This window comes from Mandrillus leucophaeus, unplaced genomic scaffold (assembly GCF_000951045.1).
Source record: "Mandrillus leucophaeus isolate KB7577 unplaced genomic scaffold, Mleu.le_1.0 Scaffold191, whole genome shotgun sequence".
In the NCBI taxonomy this organism is placed as follows: domain Eukaryota; kingdom Metazoa; phylum Chordata; class Mammalia; order Primates; family Cercopithecidae; genus Mandrillus; species Mandrillus leucophaeus.
Window position 1 is genome coordinate 5,393,149 of NW_012101932.1, and position 7,400 is coordinate 5,400,548.

Below are 7,400 nucleotides of genomic sequence, written 5' to 3' on the forward strand. Positions count from 1 at the left end.
GCTCCACTGCCCCTTGTCCCCCAGAAGTCACCCCCACCCAACCCCGCACCACCCAAACCACGTTTAGGCTTTCTCCACACTGCGGGGCTTTTGCTGCGCAACCAGCCGTGACTCAACTTTTAAAAGTTTAAACTCAACTTTCTCCCCCATTTTTTTCCCCGCTAGCGTTTCAAAACGGAGAAGCCGTTTCCACCCCAAAGTAGAGAAGTTGGAATCCAAGGAAGATTCTGTGTCAGAGCAGGCTTTGAAAATCTCTAAATCATCAAAAGACGAGGGGTACACGTGGGGCATAAACTTTAAAATTAAAGGACGGAGGCTGAAGTAGTCTACCAACAAAAGGAGAAAAAGAGGCCAGAGAAGGGGAGCGGATTGGGTTGCTAAGAGGAAAAGATTTCCTTTACTGACCTAACTTGAATTAGACGACGCAGAAAGATGAGGATGGGACTCAAATCCTTATCGCGATTGAAGCGCATTAATGTCTTCACTCGGAGCTGGCATTTGCCCTAGCTAAATTGTTATGCATTTCTTGGAGAGAGAGTTATTTTCTGTAAATCCCAAATGTAAAATTGAAGTTAATTGCATTTTGGTGATTTTCAGTAGGATATAGCAGGTGCTACAGATGATTAGCAAAATATCTGTTCAGAAAATTTGCATGTATTGAGTACCTACTGTGTGCAACACATTGTTGAGTGTATGGGAGATGCCAAATCTGATGGGAGCGTCTCACACAGTGAGGGAGATAAGATGGGTAGCATGAGTAACACAAATAGCAGTAGAAAGTAGGCCATAGAAGAGTAAGACTAAGTGCTGTGGCATTTCAGACATGGGGTAACTCAGCGTGGGGAGGCAGGAGATTTAGGGAAGCTTCTAGAAGGAGTTGCAAGTATGGACGTGCCTCCTTGTAGAAACATTAGGTTTCAAAAGGTCATGCCTAAGTGCATTTGTTCTTATGTCTCCAAGAGGGCTTTAACTCCAGATGCATTTCTAGAATGTTAAATATAGGAGTGTGAGTAAATTCTTTGAAGCTTTAAATCCAGGTATACTCTTCTTTTTTTTTTTTTTTTTTTTTTTTAGACAAGAGTTTTGCCCGTGTTGCCCAGGCTGGAGTGCAATGGCGCGATCTCGGCTCACCGCAACCTCCGCCTCCCGGGTTCAAGAGATTCTCCTACTTCAGCCTCCCGAATACCTGGGATTACAGGCATGCGCCACTACCACGCAGGGCTAATTTTTTGTATTTTTGTAGAGACGGGGTTTCTCCATGTTGGTCAGGCTGGTCTCGAACTCCCGACCTCAGGTGATCTGCCCGCCTCAGCCTCCCAAAGTGTTGGGATTACAAGCCTGAGCCACCGCACCGGGCCCAAAACCAGGCATATTATTCTTTCTTCTTGCAGATGGCATATGTTCTATAGAGGAGGGAAAAAAATATTGTCCCCATTCATTACTAGGTTTGTGGCTGAAGCCGCTGTAACAAACGACACATTAACAAGAGAAAAACACACTAACTTATTTTTGTACGTTTTACACAAAACAAGAGCCTTCAGAAATGAAGACCTGAAGTTCACAGGGAAACCTGTGTATTTTTAAGGCTAGGATTGATAAAGAAGTGGAAGTCATGGAGAAATATGATTAGACAAGTCTGTGATCTAATGGTAATAAACTGGGGGGACTTACTTAGCAAAGCCTACTTGCTCAGATTCTTCTCCCTCTCCCTGTGTCTTCAGAGATAAGGATGTCCCTTTCCTCCAGGTATAGGGAAAGCACCTCTGGAATGAAGGTCTTATGGCCTGCCTCAGAAGAGAAGATCTGGGGAAAGTGAAAGTAACCCTCTTGCTTTTGCTCTTTTCTCAAGTGCCAAGGTACCATTATTTTGGGGTAGCATGTCCTGAACCCCATCAGTTCTCTAACATCTGTCTCCAAAATGGATTCATTTCATCTTCATTGAAAATGGATCTGTTGAGACAAAATCACTCCCTCCAGATGATCTCTGTAGGTGCTACAGTGGTGCTGAGTAGTCCCTAGAATGACTGAACTCTTAGTCGAACTCTGTGTCACAGAAACCTGAGGATTCCAGGAGCACGGGGATAAAATATAAGTCATTATATTTTTTAACAATGGCATCCACAAGCAACTACAAGCAGTTAAATAATTTGCATTCCCTACAATTCAAACAAATAATCTAATTTTCAAATGGGAAAATATTTAAACAGACACTTCTCCAAAGAAAATATACAAATAGCCAACAAGCACATGACAAGGGGCTCAACATCATTAGACATTAGAGAAATATAAATCAAAACAACAATGAGATACTACTTTACACCCACCAGGAGAGCTATAATTAAGAAATAACAACAAAAAATAACAAGTGTTGAAGATGTAGTAAAAGTGGAACCCTCAAACATTGCTAGTGGGAAGGTAAAATGATGTAGTCAATATAAAAGCAGTGTGACAGTTACTCTAAAATTAAACAGTCACCAGATAACCCAGCGATTCCACTCCTAGGTATGTAGCCAAGAGAATTGGAAGCATATATTCACATGAAAATATGTACATACATGTTCATAGCAGCTTTATTCATAATAACCAAAATGTGGAAACAAGCCAAATGTCCATCAAATGATGGATGGATAAATCAAATGTGGTATATCCATACAATGAAATGTTATTTGGCAATAAACAGAAATGAATTACTGATACATGCTACAACATGGATAAAGCTTGAAAACATTACGCTCAGTGGAAAAAGACAGAAAAGACCACGTGTTGTATAATTCCATTTATATGAGATGCCTAGGATAGGCAAATCCATAGAAACAGAAAGCAGCTTAGTGGTTGCCAGGGCTGAAGGAGAGGAAAATGGGGAGTGACTGCTAATGAGTACGGGATTTCCTTTGGGACCTATAAAAGAGTTCCGGAATTAGATAGTGGTGATGGTTATTACACAACTTTGTGAATATACTGAAAACCATTGAATTGCACACTTTTAAATAGTGAATTTCATGATACGTGAATTGAATCTTCAAAAAAGAGAAAGAAAAATAATGGATGTCAAAATGAAAATGAGTTTTTTTCTCCCATAAGGTTGGGGGGAAAAATATATTACCCAGTGCTGTTAAGGATGAGGTGAACCAGAGACCTTATCACCAGTCAGAGGGAGGCTAAGTTATATGCATTTTGGGAAAACTGTTTAAAAGAGTACATCACATTTTTAATTTTTGATTTTTTTTTTCTTTTTTGAGACAGGGTCTCACACTGTCAACCCAAGCTGGAGTGCATTGGCAGAATCGTGGTTCACTGTAACCTTGACCTCCTGGGCTCAGGTGGTCCTCCTACCTCAGCCTCCCAGGTTTGCTGGGACTACAGGTGCATGCCACCATGCCTGGCTAATATTTTGTGTATTTTATAGAGACAGGTTTCACCATGTTGCCCAGCTTGGTCTCAAACTCCTGGGGTCATGCGATCTGCCAGTCTCAGCATGCCAAAGTGCTGGGATTACAAGCATGTGTCACCATGACTGGCCAATTTTTGAAATTTAAATACCATTTGAGCCAACAGTCTTGGTGCAAGAAATTTATTCTCAACAAACGATTATAGATGCACACAATATTTATTAACCTGGGTATTCATTATATCCTTGGCTCTAAGACTGCCAACAGAAAGAAAGCCGCATTTAAAAGAAAATACCGAGAGTCTTACGTAAATTACAAGGTCATTGCAACAGGGTATTCACATTCTCTGAACCCACTTTGTATAATTCATATAAATTATATTATATTCATTCAAAGTAGTATGTTCCGTGTAGCCAAATGAACAGTTTTGTGGGAGAACATATAATGACATGAAAAAAATGCTCACAATATTGTATATTGTTAATTGAAAGAAGTAGGTTACAAAACTGTATAATAGTATCTCATTTTTTTAATGTGCTCTCCTACGCATAATAGAATGAGAAACACTAAAGTATTTGTAGTGATATTTTGGAAGGTAGAATTTTTTATGCAAACAATGAATTACTATCATATAAACTTATCATCTAAAATTGTATCTTGTTTATTTGCTTTTGTATTTATTATCAGTTTCCTTCCCCTAATATAACACAAGAAAACTTAGAGCAGAGATCTTTCTGACCTGTGCATTGCTGTATTCCAAGGACCTAACGGCACTAAGTGGGGCCTCAATAATTTGGTTTGCTTGTTTGTTTCTTTTTTGACAAATGAAGGAATGCATTATTTTCATCACAAAAAGCTGTTTTTGAAAGCTAAGTTCATCATCATCTATAGTATGGAGGGGCAGGTATCAGTGTAGTCAATGTCTATGGAAGTCTTTCTTTTAACTATTTTATAATTAAAATCACATTAAACCCATTTCCTTATGAAAATCTCACAAAAATTTGCAAATTATTGTTTTCTAAAACCTAGAAAATAAAAATAATCTTATTAGTTCTTATTTTTGATGAACTTATTAGTTCTTATTAGTTCTCCAGATCTTCGTCATACTATCAGGTATGAAATAATGGAGTGAACCACTGTATTTTATCTCCACAAGAGGTCGTAAAATTACTGTCTACTTTTTGTGTTCTGATGACAGATTCTAATGTCACCTAATTGTGCTTTAGCACAGAAAATTATTTCGGTGACCTTTGTCCTTGACTTTTAAAAACAAATAAACAATAACAAAGATACAAAACTTCCAGAAATATCCAACGACTTTTGTTGCATTTGGCTATTTTATTTGTAAATATTGTATTGTCACTCTAATAGATCACCAAGCTTCAATTATTCATTGTTCTCAGAAGGTGAATGGCCTTCTGCTGTGCATATTACCACTAGAGCTCCATCTCCTGTCAAATCAGCGGTGGCATTAAATACTCACAGGAGGCTATGCACAGTGGCTCACACCTGTAATCCCAGCACTTTGGAAGGCCAAGGGGGGAGAATCTCCTGAGGTCAGGAGTTCTAGACCAGCCTGGCCAACATGGTGAAACCCCGTCTCTACTAAAAATACAAAAATTAGCCAGGCGTGGTGGCACACTCCTGTAGTCCCAGCTACTTGGGAAGTTAAGACGGGAGAATCGCTTGAACCCGGGAGGTAGAGTGGCCCGAGACTGTGCCACTGCATTCCAGCCTAGGCAACAGAGTAAGAATCCTTCTCAAAAAAAAAAAAAAAAAATACTCATAGGAGCATTAACCTTATTGTCAACTGCACATGTGAGGGATGTATGTTACTCACTCCCTATGAGAATCTAATGCCTGATTATCTGAAGTGGAGCTGAGGCAGAGATACTGGTGCTGGGGAGTGACTGCAAATACAGATTAACATTGGCAGAGAGATTTGGCTGCACAGAGACCATAGTAAATCAATTGCATGCAGAGTCATACCAAAACTCTATCAGTGAGTGGCAACGGACAAGCTGCATCTGGTGGCAGGCTTTAAATCAGACTCTGACGCTCATTTTAGTCCACGCGTGATCCTCCCATTATTTTATTTACCACTTCGGTCTGTGCCTCTTTCTTGCACTACATATTTGTCTCAGGCACAGTTTTGGTAAACCCACAAGCTAATCCTAGTCAAAATGAGTAAAAAACAAACGTCACTGGAAAACTTCTTTGAAAAGGGGGAAAGACCCAGCGATGTGACAGCAGAAGTCTCTAAGACTGCCAAAAGAAAGAAAGCCGCGTTTGAAAGAAAATACCGAGAGTCTTACTTAAATTACAAGTTCATTGCAACAGGGTATTCACATTCTCTGAACCCACTTTGTATAATATGTGGTGACTGGCTATCCAACGAAACCACCTAACCTTAAAAACTGCTTCGTAACATGGAGACCAAGCATTAAAAGACAAGTCTTTGGAGTTTTTTTTAAAAAAAGAAAACAATGTGAAGACTGAGGTGGGTGGATCACCTGAGGTCAGGAGTTCAAGACCAGCCTGGCCAACATGGTGAAGCCCCATCTCTACTAAAAATACAAAAATTAGTTGGGCATGGTGACAGGCACCTGTAATCCCAGCTACTCAGGAGGCTGAGGCAGGAGAACTTCTTGAACCCGGGAGGCACAGGTTCCAGTGAGCCCAGATGACACCACTGCACTCCAGCCTGGGCAACAGAGCAAGACTCCGTCTAAAAAAAGAAGAAAAGAAAACCATGTGAACATGAAGAACAGAAGCAATTTTCGAAGGCCACCACTTCATCAAATGTGTCTCCACTGAGAGCATCATTAGTGGCTAACTGCACTGCTAAAGCTAAGAAGCCCTTTGCTATTGGTGAAGAGTTGACCCTGCCTGCTCTAAGGACATTTGCTGTGAACTTTTAGGAGAGGCTGCAGTTCAAAAGGTGGCACATGTTCTTCTTTTGGTTAGCACCATAACTAGACAAAATGATAAAATAGCAGACGATATTGAGTCACAATTTTAGAGAGTCACTGTGGTACACAATGCAGGTTGATGAGTCCAGAGATGTTGACAACAGGTGACAATGCTATGTTTTTCAGGAGGATGTGCACAAAGATATGTTGTATGCACTTTTGTTGCCAACCAACACCATAGCTGCAGAGCTATTCAAGTCTTTGAATGATTACATATCAGGAAAACTGCACTGGTCATTTTGTGCCAGCATATGTATGGACGGAGTGGCTGCCATGACTGATTAGCTTTGCGATTTCACTACTGGGGTCAAAGATGTCACTTCTGAATGTGAGTCTACACACTGTGCCATCCATACAGAAATGCTGGCTAGTCAAAAGCTGTCACCTGAACTTAACAACATTTTGCAGGATGTGATTAAAATTATCAACCACATTAAAGTACATACCCTTAACTCACATCCGTTCACACAGCTTTGTGAGGAGATGGATGCAGAGCACACAAGTCTTCTCTTATACACAGAAGTGAGATGGCTTCCTAAAAGTAGATTACTGGCCAGAGTTTTTGAGTTACAAGATCTGCTCCAGGCATTTAGAAAAAAGTCACCATGGGCAGCACATTTTAGTGACACAGAATGGGTCACAAAACTTGATTACTTTTGTGACATATTCAGCCTGCTTAATGAACTCAATCTGTCACTCCAAGGCAGAACAACAACTGTTCAAGTTGTAAGATAAAGTGGCTGCATTCAAAGCCAAACTAGGACTGGGCACAGTGGCTCAAGCCTGTAATCCCAGCACGTTGGGAGGCTGAAGCGGGCAGATCACTTGACGTCAGGAGTTCGAGATTAGCCTGACCAACATGGTGAAACACCGTCTATACCAAAAATACAAAAATTAGCTGGGCGTGGTGCACCTGTAGTCCCAGCTACTCGGGAGGCTGAGGCAGGAGAATTGCTCGAACCCAGGAGGGTGAGGTTGCAGTGAGCCAAGATTATGCCACTGCACTCCAACCTGGGTAGAGTGAGACTACATCTCAAAA